This window comes from Thrips palmi, unplaced genomic scaffold, assembly GCF_012932325.1.
Source record: "Thrips palmi isolate BJ-2018 unplaced genomic scaffold, TpBJ-2018v1 HiC_scaffold_1, whole genome shotgun sequence".
Taxonomy (NCBI): Eukaryota; Metazoa; Arthropoda; class Insecta; order Thysanoptera; family Thripidae; genus Thrips; species Thrips palmi.
The window spans coordinates 12,980,006-12,996,912 of NW_023144620.1; the positions used below are offsets into that span (position 1 = coordinate 12,980,006).

At 55.6% G+C, this 16,907-nt stretch overlaps 1 protein-coding gene and 1 long non-coding RNA gene across 3 annotated transcripts in view; both read left to right on the plus strand.

The window, feature by feature from the left end:
* Window positions 1-567: 567 nt before the first annotated feature.
* LOC117643483 lies at window positions 568-2,361 on the plus strand. Its single transcript, XR_004587643.1, has 3 exons — window positions 568-920; window positions 1,954-2,070; window positions 2,160-2,361. It is a non-coding gene; the product is annotated as an uncharacterized LOC117643483 (long non-coding RNA).
* A 1,398-nt stretch (window positions 2,362-3,759) lies between these two features.
* The window catches only part of LOC117640889 (secretin receptor-like), a 40,664-nt gene continuing 27,516 nt past the window's right edge, over window positions 3,760-16,907 (plus strand). Inside the window, exon 1 of one of the 2 annotated variants that reach the window (XM_034379112.1) lies at window positions 3,760-3,847. The gene's annotated coding sequence lies outside the window, so the exon portion shown is untranslated. Of the gene's footprint in view, window positions 3,848-9,933; window positions 10,057-16,907 lie in introns of those variants that run through there. The other variant, XM_034378277.1, reaches the window with a different exon arrangement.

Below are 16,907 nucleotides of genomic sequence, written 5' to 3' on the forward strand. Positions count from 1 at the left end.
TCCGAGAGTCGTTTTCGTCGCTCCGTCTCTCTCGCACCCATGAGGACGCCCCGTGAGTGGGAGAGAGACAGAGCAACGAAAACGACTCTCCGTCTGCTGGCTCGCGGATCGGACGAGGGATCGGACGAAAGCGAGGGATTCCGGCGGAGCGCAGTCGCGGAGCGCGGCCTGCCGAGGGTTCTGAAAAAAAAAGAGAGAACTTGAATCGGGACGTGCGCGACTCAAGGCGCCCGGGGGATTTGTTACGAGGGATTCTGCATCGAGGAGGCACTGTAAGTCCGCGAAGACGAGGTCGCGGAGAAGAACCCTGCCAGCTCAACAGTGCACTCAGGACACTCTGATTGGTGTGTATATTGGGGTCTTGGCACTCACAAGTACACAAGTACACTGTCGGCGAGTACTCACAAGAAGGATCTGTTCGGCGTGTACTTACAAGTAGGTTAGGCTCCGTCGTAGACTCGTGACTTGCAGAGAATGCGCTGAGTTTTGGTGAGAAGTCGCGGCCGCGGGGCGTAGGCAATCCACGCAGTGGCACGCACAGAGAGGACGGAACAGAGAGGTATAACTGGGATAGGGCCCGCTCCGCCAATTTCCGAACCTCGCGGGGCGCGCGAACTAACACGGTAGCCAACCTACGACACAAAAAACTTCATTTTTGTTGGCGCCTTTTGCCCAACTCGCCATTATTTTTAAAATGCCTTAATAGCTATTACATTTGGCAAAACAGGGAAAAAAGCTTGAATGCTAGTTTAATAAAAATAAGGGGACATGAAATATTAGTTTAATATTCGTTGAGCCAGCCCTGCTCGGAGCCTCCCGAAGTTCCTTCGGCTCCGAGCCGACCGCCACTTCGTTGCAGCAGTAGTGCGCTCGTGTCGTCCGTGTTGTGTTCGTCGTTGGACTTGTTTATTTTTGTTGCGGTAAGTAAATATTTAAATTCTTTAGAATTCAGTCCTTAGTTTCCTTTCTTGAAACTGCCGTACTGCGAATCCCTCTCCACTCCTCGGCGCCCCGGTTAACTCGTTATGTAATGAAATTCGGCGATTGCCGAAACAGGCCTACGCAGCCGGCATTGCTTAGTGATGGCGTCCATCTTGTACTGAACATTTTGTGATATGTTTTGAGTTTTTCAATTCCGTGGTGTTTCCTTTATCTTATATAGTCCCTCCTCAGTGCATTATCTATGATCATAGTAACTTTTTTGAAGTGTGTAGCGGCCTCAAGTGACTTTGCGGCCGAGTGGCCTAAACTCATAACCTCAACTCTGTGCCCTGTTGGTGTCTTGTTTTTCCTAAGTGAAAAAAGTTATCATTTCGCTTTTTTAAATACGTGTCCCAAACATATCAATTTGTGAACAAAAGTTGCTTTCTATTGCAAAGACTCATTCTCAAAGTGTGGGGCCCCACCTCTTTTTAGTTTCTGAGTTATGGATGTTTACGCAAACTTTTAGTCGATTCCCCCAAATTCTCCTAACGACACAGAAAATGGTCCCCAGCCTTTCAATTGAGGCATTTATATCTCTTTTAGTATTAGATAAAGGTGGTGCTGCCCTTTTTTTATACCCTCCTTTGTTTTCCTGAAAAACAACAAATAAGAACAAAATGTGACAAGATATCTCAAATTTGAAGAAAATAAAAACAAGAGTAGGAAAGTGGCTGTCACACCTTGTACTGGGCTTATATTTCCAAATCTTTCTCCTTTCTATGTAAAGGTTAAAATGCCAGAATCTGCAAACTGCGTACCTTTCCATATGTCATAGGGAGACTTTGGAAGAAATCGACTCAAAGTTTGCGTAAAGCTCCATAGCACAAAGACCAATATGAGCTGGGTTCCTCAACTCAGGGATTGAATTCATCTATTAATGGTTGAATTTTAGCCACACATTGAACTTCCTGTCACAAGTATTTGTAGAACTTAACTTAATACTTAATATTTTTTTATCTCTTGTTCCAGATGGCTCTTGATTTTAAGGCTTGGGGCGATGTCATCACCTTCCCTAACTCCAAGGGGATGAAGGTGTTACTGGAGGCTGTTGACTCTATTATTCTATCCACCAATCTGCTCTAAGTGGTACGTTCCATTATGGACTTAGTTTTCTCACTGGCTCTTTCTTTTCCCCATCGTACGTTTGCTAATTTCTGTCTCTTATTTCTTTTCAGATCGATGATGCGTTTTGCGGGCTCCCCAACTGATCCTTCCGTTTGACTTGTGACTGAAGATTGCCTATTAGTGATCTGTGATATAATCTGTGATAAATGTTTTCATTTGACATGTAGTATTTAATTTAAAATTTTGACTCGGTTAATGATTTGTGATGTATCTGTGACTAATGTTTTCATTAAACATTCCTTTTTGGTTAAATATCTCATTTTCATTCCACAAGCCTGCCCTAGCGCCCCCCCCCCCCAAAAAAGGGGAGTAAGCTTACAAGCTATTTTCTCATTCCTATAGAACAGTGAAAAAGACCAATAGAGATTTGAAAACCAGACCAACTGACAATCGAAGCAGCCCATTATGCATCTCAAACACCAAAACCAGTTTAATTGGCCAGGATCAACCACAATTCAGTCCAAAAACCTGGGTACCGGGCCAGCCGCCCGGCCGCCAGGCGGCGCGAACGCGCATTCAAACGAACGGCGCGGCCCGGGCCGACCGGGCCGTGTCGAGCTCCAGCCAAAAAGCGCGCGAACGCACCGCTAGGTGCGCTACCGTCGGCGCGCGGCCGCCGGGCCCGACGAAATTGGCGGAGCGGCTTAGCATGGGAGTTATACCTCTCTGTTCCGTCCTCTCTGGGCACGCAGTGGCACGCAGTGGTGCCGCATGGGTTGCCTATCCTCCCGTTCGCGGGCGCTTCGCTAGCTTCGCTCGCCGCTCCGGACGGGCCGTTAAAGTTGAAGTGACGCTTGGGATGGGTACCAGCGGAGCGCTTCCGGAGGATCTCGCTCCGTCTCTCTCGCACCCCACGCGGTGCCCTGCCAGTGCGACAGAGACAGACAGGACTCTTCGGAGTCCGGCGAGCCCCCAAGACGATCGCGTTACGAGCAGGACTGGCGCGCTGACTACCCCAGGGGCGAGTGGTACTGGTGGATCTTGGGGTGTTGCCGATTTTCCCATCTCGTCCAAGCGCAAGTCAAACCTGGCATACGCTCGTGGTTGTTGCCTGTCGTGTACAGTCCAACGGCGTGTGGCTAGAGCGGACTGGAGAGACGCGTTGGTGTCTCTGTCGCGCTAAGACCCTTCGCCCCAATGCCGTCTGATTCCGCAGGATCGTTTGTTCGCTGTCTCTGTCGCACTCATGGAGCGTGCCTTGGCCCGTAGGGGAGCGAGAGAGACAGAGCGACCGAACGAGCCTTCGGATCGGAGCCACGCGGCCGGCCGGCCGCACGCGCCGCCCGCCCGGCTCGCCCTCCGCCCCGCCCCTCGTCCTCGCTCGGCCCCTCTCCCTCTCTCCCTCTCTCTCTCTCTCTCTCTCGCGTCTCTCAGTCTCCCACCGGCCGCCGCCCCAGTCGCGTCGTTCCCGCTCGTCGCAGAGCAGCCGGGCCCCGCCGCGCCGCACCGCAGCACCGCGTCGCGCGTCGAGTCCTCGGCGACGACGCCCCCCGCGCAGTGGCGGAGCCAGGCCTTCGACGCCGGCCTTGCCTGGCGTGGCCGCCTCCGTCCCGGAGTGATTGATCGTTGGTATCACGTGGTACCTCTGAAACCTGACACGGTGCGAGCCGCGACGCGTCCACGCCGCGTCCACGCCGCGTCCCCCGGGCCGAGACCTCGGGCGAGACCCTGAACCGCCCTGGACGCGTGTGTCGCCGCCGTCGTGAAGGCCGGCCGGACCTCCTGAAGAGAAGCACCTGTAAGCTGCCAAACCAGGGTGGGTCCAGGGACGGATCCAGGAGGGGGGGGGGCGATGTTGCCTACGCTGCGACTTGTTGCCTACCTTGAGGCATACCTTTCTCCGCCTCCAATGTGTGAGTGTGTGTGTGTGGGGGGGGGGGGGCGCCCCCATTGCCTCTCCCTGGATCCGGTCCTGCCTGCCAAAAGAAATCAATAAAAGACCAACAAAATTGTGATCAAAATAGCGCTGTTTACATTTCGCTGTCGTTTTATAGTCCAGCAGGGGCAGGGCATCTACACGGCAAAAAAACAAAATGGTTCCTGGTTCTCCCAGGAAACTTCCTGAAAGTAGCTTAGGTCATTGCTATAGGCTCCTGGGACTCCTCGTTCGGAGAGCAATCCATTGGTGGGGTCACACGTTCCGTTCGAGGCCTGTTAAGCGACTCAAAAGCTCAAAACGCGTCTAGAGTTTTGTCCGCCTGTACCGGTCGTCTGGCCCACTGTGCACCGCCACTCCTCGCTCTGTCTCTCTCGCACTCCTCCGTCACTCTCCTTGAGTGCGAGAGAGACAGCTAGAGAAGTGCCGGCGGCGAAATCGGCCGACAGTGTCGCCACCCTCGACGCGCTACAGGTTCGCCTCGCTGGTTCAAGGGCGGTTCACTTTTCACGTAACGGAACGCGGACGCGCTCGGTCGATCTCTCTCGCACTCGCTGTCAGTGGGCCACTGACCCGTGAAGAGCGACGGGGACAGAGCGAGGGAAGAGCGTCGCGGTGTAAACGATCCGTTTCGACCGTTTTCAGTGGGTGGCCCCGGCCCTCACTTCAGTAGGAACGCGAGACAGTCGACTGGCTGCCCCGGGAAAAGGAGGGGAAGTACGGACTAAAGTACGGACGTTCCATACTTTTTTCCGTACTTCCGTACTATTCGTCTGTACATTTCCCGTACAAAAGTACGGATTATTTTACAGTGCGTGCCGAAGCCCCTGATTGGGGCGAGTGGTGGGGGGGCAGCGAATTAAATCAAGCCCTCCGTATCTTATCTGCGAACGCAGACTGTAGAATGTAGGTGGCGGGGCCAGGCACGGCCTGGCACGGCCCTGCAGGGGTCAGAGCGGGACAGTGCCAGCGGTGCCAAGCACACTGTGAGCGAGAGTAGTAGTCATGTTCGTATCGCTCTGTCTCTCTCGCCCCCATACGGGATGCCCCGTGAGTGTGAGAGAGACAGAGCGACGAAAACAACGACTCTCGGAATCGGTGTGCAGCGGTGCCAGCCCGCTTCCTCGGGACGCCGCGCAGCCCTGCACCGCTTCCCGCACCTTCCTCAAGGACGACGGCGGTCATTGCCTCGATCAGGCGCGCTGAGTGTGTGGCAGTGTGTGTGTGTGTGTGTGTGTGTGTGTTAAAGCCCCCTCGCGATGACGGCTTGCGTTACCGCGACGAAATGTGTCTGAAAGGGCCGAAAGTTTGCGCAACGTGCTGTCACACCCTAATTTTGCGACCCGAGTTTAATTACTCATTCATTTTTTTTATTTTGTTGAGAGTGTGCCTGCTCGCACCGGCCGCCCCTTCTCAGGGGCGTCAGCAAGCAGGCCGAGGCCGGGAACGGCCGGAGTGGAGTACTTCATCAAAACGGGGCCAGGGGAGACGGTGTTGGAAGGGAGGAGGGGGGAGGGGGCAAAACACGGAGGCTTATTGCAGCTTTTTTAAGCCCGGCGGCCCGGCGGCCCGGGGGCGTCCTCCTTTCCGGCCAAACGAACCCTTCACCCTTCGCCTGGCGGGGCCGACAGTAAGCATTACTTTATCGCTGAGACATTCCGAGGCTTTTAGACTAGCCTCGCACCAGCCCCCCCACGCGGCCCACGCTGATTCCCCCTGGGGCGTACAAAATTGTATCGTACAAAAATTTGCACGAAAACATTTCGAGTGTGTGCGGCCCTTGCACCGCCAGTCACTGATAACTGCGCGCACTAAATAATGCGGTCAAATTTGTCGCGTCGATATCCTGACCGCACATCAGTGCTGCGGTCATTGGACTCGTGCGCGGTCGAGCTTATCGGGCCCCTATGCATTTACATGGCTCGCGGAGGGAACGCCGCACGTGCAAGCGCCACGTGGAGGCGAGAGAGACCGCGCTTCCTCGTGCGAACAACCCTACTCCGTACAGTGGGTCAGAAGACCGGTGGAGGTGGCCAAACCCCTGGACCCGTTTTGAGCTCCATAGTCGCTAAACAGGACTCGAACTAAACGTGTGACCAGGCTCGGACTGGCCAGGGCAGACAGACAGAAAAATCTGCCGGGGCCTTCGGGTTTGGGACCAGTAACGTCACAAAGTTGGTCAAAAAGTGATTGAATCTCCGAAAGCACAGAAAGTAGCCGTTTTCGCTGAATTTGAGCGGCCACTGTGTCCAATCTTGTTGCCGCAAAAGGCCTCCCTCGACGCCCTAGTATTCTTAAGCCCCTACTCTTTCATGCCCTGTACCGGGAAGACGTTGACCACAACGATTTAGCCTTTGACCGCAACGATTTCGGGACCAAAGTTGATCAAAAAGTGGTCGAATCTCGGAAATTTGCTGATTTTGCTGACTTTAGGCGGCCACTGTGTCCCATCTAGTTGCCGCAAAAGGCCTCCCTCGACGTCCTAGTATTCTTAAGACCCTACTCTTTCATGCCCTGTATCGGGAAGACGTTGACCACAACGATTTAGCCTTTGACCGCAACGATTTCGGGACCAAAGTTGATCAAAAAGTGGTTGAATCTCGGAACTTTGCTGATTTTGCTGACTTTGGGCGGCCACTGTCTCCAATCTAGTTGCCGCAAAAGGCCTCCCTCAACGTGCTAGCATTCTCAAGACCGTCCTCTTTCATGCCCTGTATCGGGAAGGCTTTTGACCGCAACTAGTTTGGGAGCGGTAGCCTCACAAAGTTGGTCATGAAGGGTAAAAACAATGATGATCGGGGGCCTTTTGCGGATCGTGTGATCATGAAATATTTTTTCTCTCGTTCCGAAAAAGGGAAGCAACGCAAAATAAGAGAGCCAATAAATTTGTGGGCGCTCATATTGCCGTACATGCGAAGCCGAACGAAGTGAGGGCCCGTCCCTCGGCGCGTCCCGTGGGCCCCGTGCGCCCCGTGGGCCCCGCAACCGAAAGCGGCAATATTCTTCCGGAATGCGCCTGTCGCCGTGCGCCACAGTGTGCCACAGTGTGCCACAGTGTGCCACAGTGCGCCACAGTGTGCCACAGTGTGCCACAGTGTGCCACAGTGTGCCACAGTGTGCCACAGTGCGCCGCAGTGTGCCACAGTGCGCCACAGTGTGCCACAGTGTGCCACAGTGTGCCACAGTGTGCCACAGTGTGCCACAGTGTGCCACAGTGTGCCACAGTGCGCCACAGTGCGCCACAGTGTGCCACAGTGTGCCACAGTGCGCCACAGTGTGCCACAGTGCGCCACAGTGCGCCACAGTGCGCCACAGTGCGCCACAGTGTGCCACAGTGTGCCACAGTGTGCCACAGTGCGCCACAGTGCGCCACAGTGCGCCACAGTGTGCCACAGTGTGCCACAGTGTGCCACAGTGTGCATGCACAAAGCGGGGCTCTCCGCGGGGCTCTGCCCTGAAAGGGAGCGCCACTCCGCCTTGGCCGTTCCGGCTCGTGCGGCCGCCCTGCTTTCAGCCACCTGCCTGCCGCACAGTGGGCCAGAAGACCGGCGCAGGCGGCCAAAACCCCAGACGGGTTTCGAGCTCCAGAGTCGCTAAGCAAGACTCGAACCGAGCGTGTGACCCCACCAATGGATTCCTCGTTCGGAGAGCAATCCATTGGTGGGGTCACACGCTCGGTTCGAGTCAAGCTTAGCGACTATAGAGCTCAAAACGCGTCTAGAGTTTTGGCCGCCTGCGCCGGTCTTCTGGCCCACTGCCCTTCGGCCCGCCCTTGAACTCGCGGCAACTCCGGCCCGCCAATCAGCGCGTTATTTCCGCTGTCCGCCGATCGGCATAATTCGCCGCCCACTCGGCCTGACGGCTTGCTGACTGAGAGTCTCGCTCTGTCTCCCTCGCACCCATACGGGACGCCCCATGAGTGCGAGAGAGACAGAGCTCTCGGAATCAGTCTGGGCCTGACGAAGTGACGGACTGAGCGGGGCGGACGGACGCGGCGGGCTGTGGCGAGACGACGCCGAATTATTGCGCTCATCACCCCCCTCCTCTTCGGCGCCCCCGCCACCCCCGCCCTTCCATATGGCGGCGCGGCCGGCGCGCCGGCGACCGCGGTCGGGGCCGTGTCGACCCGCGGGGCGCCATGCGCTTTCGTCCACAGCGATCGTCCCCTTTGCCTCGACACTGGTAAAACTAAGTGGCTCGCCCAGCCTCGCCACACCCTTCGTTGCAATTTGGCACGACTTATCGAATTCTGCTTTATTTTCCTCTCCAGCGGCTTGACGCCGGGGCCTGCCGCCAGCAGACTGAGAGTCGTTTTCGTCGCTCTGTCCCTCTCGCACTCATGCGATGACCCGCTCTCGAGGGAGATAGTGCGACGAAAACGACTCTCGGAATCAGTCTGCTCGCTGAGACTGGGACGATTGCCTTGCCTGGGGCGGCCTCTGCAGCGCCCTGCAGGGCCGGCCCACCCCACTGCACCCCCCCCAACCACCACCACCCCACTGCACCCCCCCCCAACCACCACCACCCCACTGCACCCCCCCCCCAACCACCACCACCCCACTGCACCCCCCCCCAACCACCACCACCCCACTGCACCCCCCCCCCAACCACCACCACCCCACTGCACCCCCCCCCAACCACCACCACCCCACTGCACCCCCCCCCCAACCACCACCACCCCACTGCACCCCCCCCCCAACCACCACCACCCCACTGCACCCCCCCCCAACCACCACCACCCCACTGCACCCCCCCCCAACCACCACCACCCCACTGCACCCCCCCCAACCACCACCACCCCACTGCACCCCCCCCCCCCAACCACCACCACCCCACTGCACCCCCCCCCAACCACCACCACCCCACTGCACCCCCCCCCCCCAACCACCACCACCCACTGCACCCCCCCCCCCCCAACCACCACCACCCCACTGCACCCCCCCCCCAACCACCACCACCCCACTGCACCCCCCCCAACCACCACCACCCCACTGCACCCCCCCCCCCAACCACCACCACCCCACTGCAACCCCCCCCCAACCACCACCACCCCACTGCACCCCCCCCAACCACCACCACCCCACTGCACCCCCCCCCCAACCACCACCACCCCACTGCACCCCCCCCCAACCACCACCACCCCACTGCACCCCCCCCCCAACCACCACCACCCCACTGCACCCCCCCCGCGCTGCATCATTGCTGCAGTGCATCACTCTCCACGTCACGTGGTCGCCCCCGGCCGGGCTAGGCCGGGCTCAACGCCTGGGGTCTTCCCGCCTGCAGTGCAGCTGTGTGCGCTTGTGGCCTACCTGCTGGACCGCAGGGGCTCAGGCCGCGGCTGCGTCAGACTTCACTCGCCGCTTCCAATCTCGTAGCACAATTTTCGTGCACACACACACACACACACACTCTAAGTTATGTACAATTTTGTACGAGACATCACAGTTGTTTGCGCACACGAAATTTTGAAACAATTTTCGTACGAAAAACTGCACATTTTCCGCCATTTTTGTCCAAAATTGTACAATTTTTTTTACAAATTTGTACGAAAAGTTCGTGCGCAAAACTGCGATGTCTCGTACAAAATTTTTACAAAAACATTAAGTGTGAAGTGACACGGCAAAATTTTGCAGTGTAGAGGGAAATAATTGAGAGAGGCCTGGTAGCGAACAAGCGAGCGGGCGGTGCGAATGAAACGAGGCGGCCGAGAAATGCGCGAAAGCCATGAAAGATTTGCCCTGGAGTCTGCTGGGAGTTGGACTTCCCGGAACGCGACGGTAAAGTGGGTCTCTGTTTGGCAGGTGCGGCGTGAAGCATGGAGGCCCGGCACGGCCTCGGCCGCCTCGGCCCCGACCAGCGTCCGCCGCGGCGCAGGGAGGCCGAGGCCCTCGCCGAGGCCCTCGCCGAGGCCCTCGCCGAGGCCCCTCGGGGGGCCGGCAGCGCCAGCAACGCGGACAGGCGGGCGTGGGGCACGGCCTCGGCCAGCAACGCGCCCAGCACGGCCCGCCGAGGCTGAAGCGCTGTGGGCGCCGCCGCTCTTACGCCGCAGAACGTGACAAAAAGACGGGGTAAGTTTCACTGAAAAACCAAACGTGGTCAAAAGGGTGCCATTTTGACCGCATCAGTTGGTGTGGTCAAGACCACGTTTGGTGTGGTCTAGACAACGTTGGTCTTTCGCACCAAATGTGGTCTAGACCACACCAACTGGTGTGGTCAAAATGGCACCCATTTGACCACACCGGTTGGTGAGGGTTAGGCCACGTTTGGTTTTTCAGTGTCGTCTCGCGCAGCACTGTTGTAACACAGTAAATGTCTTACGGTGAAAGGCTGCACCAATATACTATGGTGGCCCAGGCCCAGGTGGCCCGTCGTCGGGCCGAGGAGACCTTCCTCCAGGCGCCCCGACAGTTTTCCCGAATTGAACTGACGGCTTCTGTCAGTTTGACTCGCAGACATAGTCATATCTTGGATGATGTGAAGAGGGGCGGATCAAAACTAGGACGTGGACTACCGTCGCAAGAGAAACGGTTGAAAGCTCAGAGCACATGCAGTATCATATTTAAGGACCTGCGGTACTCAACTGAAAAATATGAACTAGCATTCAACGAATATTATAACGTCATATTTGTTTTAGAATGTGCATTTTTGTAACCGACGGGTTTTCGGTGTGTGTGTGTGTGTGTGTGTGTGTGTGTGTGTGTGTGTGTGTGTGTGTGTGTGTGTGTGTGTGTGTGTGTGTGTGTGTGTGTGTGTGTGTGTGTGTGTGTTCGGGAGAGCGTTATCAGTGGTACAGGCGCGGTCTATTCTGCAGCGCCCAGAAGTGCGCCTGAGTGGTCACAAAAATCTCATTCAACGAACGTTAATGAAAGCAGATGATACTCGTTTGGTTTTCTTATACGGGGTAGTACGCGGGATCATTCCAAAGATAGTATTTATACACTGGTAGCCAACGAATGTGACATCACATTCGTTTGAACGTGAAAACTACGATGTCAGATTGAACGTGACAAACAGAGAAAATTCATACTCAAACGAATGTGACACGCCACACCGCTTTGTCACATTACTTCGGGTGTGACACGAAATCAGCAGGCAAACTGTCACATTAAAACGAATGTGACACATGGTACCCATTGGCATACATCGTGTCACATCCAAACGAATGTGACACCCATACGCTGTCACGTTCCTTTGAATGTGACATGCCCGAATTGTCACATTCAATTGAACGTGACACGCCATAACCTGACACTTATGGCGTGTCCGGGGCGTGTCACGTTCGTTTTAATGTGACATAGGGCATGTCACATTCAAACGAACGTGACAGCATATGGGTGTCACATTCGTTTGGATGTGACACGATGTATGTCAATGGGTACCATATGTCACATTCGTTTTAATGTGACAGTTTGCCTGCTGATTTCGTGTCACACCCGAAGTAATGTGACAAAGCGGTGCGGCATGTCACATTCGTTTGAGTATGAATTTTCTCTGTTTGTCACGTTCAATCTGACATCGTAGTTTTCACGTTCAAAGGAATGTGATGTCACATTCGTTGGCTACCAGTGTAGATAGTATTTATTTATAGATAGTATTTATGAAACAAAATACACAGACCCGAGTGAGCTGGCCGGTGTTGGTACTAGCCGTGCCGAGCTGTGGCTTGCACCGCACGCCGCCGAGCCCCAGCGAGCGCCCCAGGCCGGGCCGAATCGGGAGGCATTGTTGCGCGATACTCCGCGCCGTGGCAGGCGGGGAGGGATTGTCAATGCGAGGAGGAGGTGCCATTGTTGACGCCCGGTGCCGCTGGCGCTGTACCGCGGAGGGATTGTCGAATTCCGCGCAGGCTGCGCCTCATTGCCAGCCAGCCAGCCAGCCACACGCACCAGCCCGCCCCGGCCGCCAGCCCCTATTATATTGTTAGGATACGCGCTTGGTTTCTGGACTCGAGAGTAAAAGCACGCTGACACCTTCATTTGTGTATAGTAGTTTTAAGTATGTTTCAAGTGTGAAGGTATCATCTGCTAAAAATAGTTGAACAATCGACTTCCGTCGAGGCGGTCCGTAACCTTGCCCCTGTGGGAGCTCAAAAGTGGAGCACTGATAAGAGGAGTCGCTCTCACTCAGCCGAATTCTCACTGGGCCGAATCCCCACTGGGCCGAAATGCCACTGGGCCGAATTGTCACAGAGCCGAATATGATCATGCTTGTGCTCTAGCCACGTGTCACTCGGCCGAAATCCCACAGAACCGAATTCTCACTTGGCCGAATGTGCAGACCATCTTCAAATGTGAGCGTTTCGTGTCACTCCGCCGAATGCTCACGGAGCCGAAATCCCACTTGGCCGAAAGCAAGCGAAAAAAAATGTCGATCCCATTCAGCCTCAATCCCACTCAGCCGAATGCTGCAGATGGAGAGCCGATGAGTAGCACTAGTTCAAAGGCTCACTCGTATGGTTGTCTAACAGAGCCGAAAGTTACACAGCTGGCGTTGAGCAGTACCTAAAACTAATGGGTTGCCACCCATCCTAACCTAACCTAACGGGCTCGCGGTAGATCTTACGCTACTCGCGACAGATCTTACTCTACTCGCGACAGATCTTACGCTACTCGCGACAGATCTTAGGCTACTCGCGACAGATCTTAGGCTACTCGCGACAGATCTTACGCTACCGTGCGAGTTCTTACGCTACCCGCGACAGATCTGACGTTATTCGCAGAAGGGTTTCGGCTGAATGTGAATTCGGCCCAGTGAGACACAATGCACAAACATCACCAAGCTTATAATTTCGGCCCTGTGGGAATTCGGCTGAGTGAGAATTCGGCTCAATGAGATCGCAGTCTTCTTTTACTCGTTTTCGGCGCAGTGGCATTTCGACGAAGTGAGATTTCGGCTCAGTGGAACAGTAAATGAATTAGTATTGTCGTGTCGGAGTTTCGGCTCAGTGGCATTTCGGCTTAGTGACATTTCGGCTCTGTGGGCATTCGGCTACTTGAGATTTCGGCTGAGTGAGGTTCTCCCGATAAGAGGCAGGACGAGGCAAACTCCACGTGAGGTGGGGAGGGTACTGACGGCAGCGGCGGACCCAGAGGGAAGTTCAGGGGGAAAGCAACAAGAGGGGAGGCGGTAGTAGTAGCAAAAGTTAAGCTACTTACAGAGGCAAAGTGCGACTCTGGCGACTCTGCCTACATTTCGGGCAGCCTTGACACACAGTAAAAAATCTACTAAGAATCCCTTCGTAATTCGAAGAATATGAAGGCATTGAAAAATCTACAAAGAAATGCAGGGCGACGAAGACAGGGCGACGAAAAGCGACTCTCCGCTGCCAACGTTGACGAGACGCGGTGGGACGGGGCGGGACGGGCGTCGCGGAATTCAGGTGGTGCCGGGAATTTATTTAATACACTCCCTGAAAAAGCATCAGGGAAGCGGGCCTGGCGCGTTCACGGCAGAGCGATGGAAGGAGCCCCAGAAACAGCGGAGCGGGTATGCGGAGGCCGAACGCAACATTTCAGACGCGTGCTCGAAATCAACAAATACGCCGCCAGCTCGCAATCGCAGAAAAAAGGTCGAAGGTTTTCATTTTATTTTACAGTGAGAATAATAGGAAGGTTCCTCACGAAGAAATATTTACTTGGCAACGAATTGACTGTAACGTAGCTCAAATTTCGTTGTTAGACGTTCAGAGTGAACTTCGAACCGATGCTTCGTAGACTTATTTTTCTGCTCTACCCCGTGGCTCGCATTTCTGAATTAGCTTGTCTTTTGTTATGTATATCCGCTATTTCCTGGCGTTTTTCGTTTCTTCGCTCGTCCCGCTGCTAATGGTGCTTTCCCGGGCGACTCAAGTGTCGCGGTCCGTCGGGCTGTCAGTGCAGCAACTGCATTGACGTCTGGTCTCTGTTTACGCCCGCGGTGGTTCTGCGTCCCCTCCACGCAGCACAGTAGGCCAGATGCCCGGCGGAGGCGGTTAAAAATTCCGGACGCGTTTTCAGCTACATAGTCAGTGAATGTGACTTGAACTGAACGCATGACCCCACCAATGAATTGCTCTCCGAACGAGGAATCCATTACTAGGGTCATAACGTTCGGTTGGAGTCCTGTTTAGCGACTCTGGAGCTCAATACGCGTCTAGAATTTTGGCCGCCTGCGCCGGTCTTCTGGCCCACTGTGCATCTTTTTCGGGCCACCTGTCCTGTGCAAGCAAACGCCCAAAGTGGCCCCAGAGCGCGGCTTTTCCACTGGCTGGCTGCCGCTGCCTGCAAAGCCAAAGCCACGGACGCGTCCCGCAAACCACGCCGCCACGCTGTCTGTCACGGCCCGCCGGTTCCGAACTATGGCGATTTAATTAAAAGTTTGTCCGCGATCCACTGGTCGCTTTTAGGCGGTGCAGTGTCAGCCCGAGCATTGCCGGTTCTCGCCATAACTCGGTTTCCCCGGAAATTTGTGGTTTTCGGTACATACACAGTTTTCTGCACTTTCTGCACTTTTCAAACGGAGATGGAACCGACGGCAATGGCATGGCATTTCGGAGCCACTGCCGGTATATTGGTGTCGGCGACGCCCCTTGAGAAACCCATGCAGGCCATGGCAGGCCCCTCGCGTGGCGTGCCGAGGTGGTGCCGTGGCGCCAAGGGCTGGGAGTGCAGGCAAGGCAAGGCCAGGCAAGGCCGAGGCGCGCGGCAGACGCTAACCTCACCTGACATTCACTCAAGGGTGAAGGCGTCGAAAGGCGCGCGGCTGTGCCGACGACCGCACCTTTATCAAAGGGCCACGGCACGCCAAGGCACGCCACGCCACGCCACTGCAGAGGGGCGGGGTACTCTACACTCTAAATATGTTGTACCGTGAAGATTCTCACTCTAAATGTCTTACGAAGAAATGTCCCACAATACGAAGGAAATCCCTTATCGGGGGGTCGGCCGGAACTCCAGCGGCGTGGGCTGCGCTGCGAATCGGGGCGGGGCAGGGCAGGGCGACGGTGCTGTGTGACGGCCAAAGCCGCGGAAACAGGAAAAACTTCAATCACGACACTCAAATTTACCAGGACTTGCGTGCACACCGCACACCAAATGATATGTTCAATTTTTCTTCGAGACGAGAAATCACAGTTTTTTGAGCAGATGCACTTTTTGTACTTCGTACGAAAAACTGCACATATTTCCTCATTTTTGAACAAAATCGCGTTCAAATTTGTAAGAAAAGTTCATCAGCTCACAAAAAAACCTGTGGTCTGTGGTGTCTCGTTCAAAATTTGAAGAAAAACATTTGTGTTTACACTAAACTGACCAAACTTAACTTGCCACTGGCTTTGCAGTGTCGAATCGTTGAGCACACCTGTTTTCAGAGAGTTGTTTTCCCCCTCGCCGGTCATGTGTGACCGAATATTGAACCAAAGCGAGGGGATGCGAGTAGATTGACAAGCTCGAAAGCCCTTGGGGCAAAGCGCTGCCCCGGGCTGCACACTCATTCCGAGAGTCGTTTTCGTCGCTCTGTCTCTCTAGCACTCCGTTCCGCATGGGCGCGAGAGAGGCAGAGCGAGACTCTCGGAATGAGTGTGCTGGGCGCCACCGCTTCGAGAGGCAGGCTCAGGGCTCAGGCCGGTGGACGCCAACAAATGGCTTTTGTTCCGATGGCGGCGTTGGGGCCTGACGGCCTGGCCCTGCGCGCCGCACAGTGGGCCAGAAGACCGGTGGAGGCGGCCAAAACTCCAGACGCGTTTTGAGCTCCAGAGTCGCTAAATGGGACTCGAACCGAACGTGTGACCCCACCAATGGATTGCTCTCCGAACGAGGAATCCATCGGTGGGGTCACCACGCTCGGTTCGAGTCTTGTTTAGCGACTCTGGAGCTCGAAACGCGTCTGGAGTTTGCCGCCCGCGCCAGTCTTCTGGCCCACTGTGCGCCACCCAGCCGCGCCACGGCCCTGCCTGCATGTTTGCGGATTGGGGTGCTCGCTGTTTGCTTACTTCCCTGACAGGGTTCGTCCCTCCGCGTCCACTCGGTCTCGTCCCTCAGGATGACGGGCTGGGGCGGCAGCTCAAAACTTGGACACACCGATGATGGGAGAAATAGAGAGGTTCGTTCCCAACCAGACAAGCGTAGCAACGCAATGCCCCACTGAACCTCGTCACCGCATGTACAAGGTCCTTCATAATAATGCACTCACTAAATGTATTTATTGGCACGGTCCACGGTTGTCGCACACAATTTTAAACACGCGAACTTTCAGCGCAAATCCCCAACCCCACCCCCTCTCTTTTCCCCTTTACCCTTGAGGCTCCGGCGCTGCGATTTGAGGGGCTTTAAGGCGCGTTAAAGGCGCTTTGACGACTTCGGCCACCCTGCCGTCCCGGTCCATCCTGCCCCCGCGAGGGCCGCGAGGCGGTTTTATTACGGTGCGCGCGGTTCAGATTGAAATTCGCCATGTCGGGGGGCTGGAACGGGCTGGCGGTGTAATCCATGTTCGCGTTTTACGGGTAAACTTTCCCTTCAAGGACACGCGAGCTGGCTCCTGAGTGATTCCGAGAGTCGTTGTCGTCGTTCTGTCTCTCTCGCACCTGTGCGGGACGCCCCATGGGGGCATGCATGAGTGCCAGAGAGACTGCGCGACGAAAACGACTCTCGGAATCAGTCTTTCGTATTCCAGTCGGTCCATTCCGTTCCCGGCCGCGGCCCGTGTAAACGGCCAGGACCGGCGAGTGGAATACATTTCTATTCTCGATCCGTCGGCGCTCGGCCCGCGGCGTAAGTATAGGCCGGCGTAACTCGAGCGCGCCGCGACGGCGGCAGGAGGGGCTCTTGTTACGCTCACCGAGAGTGCAGGCCGGCAGACCTCCAGACAGTCAGTCTCCGAACTTCGGTCTTCATTGACGCCTCACTAAGTCATTTGTACAATTTTGTACGCAGTTTAAAAAAAA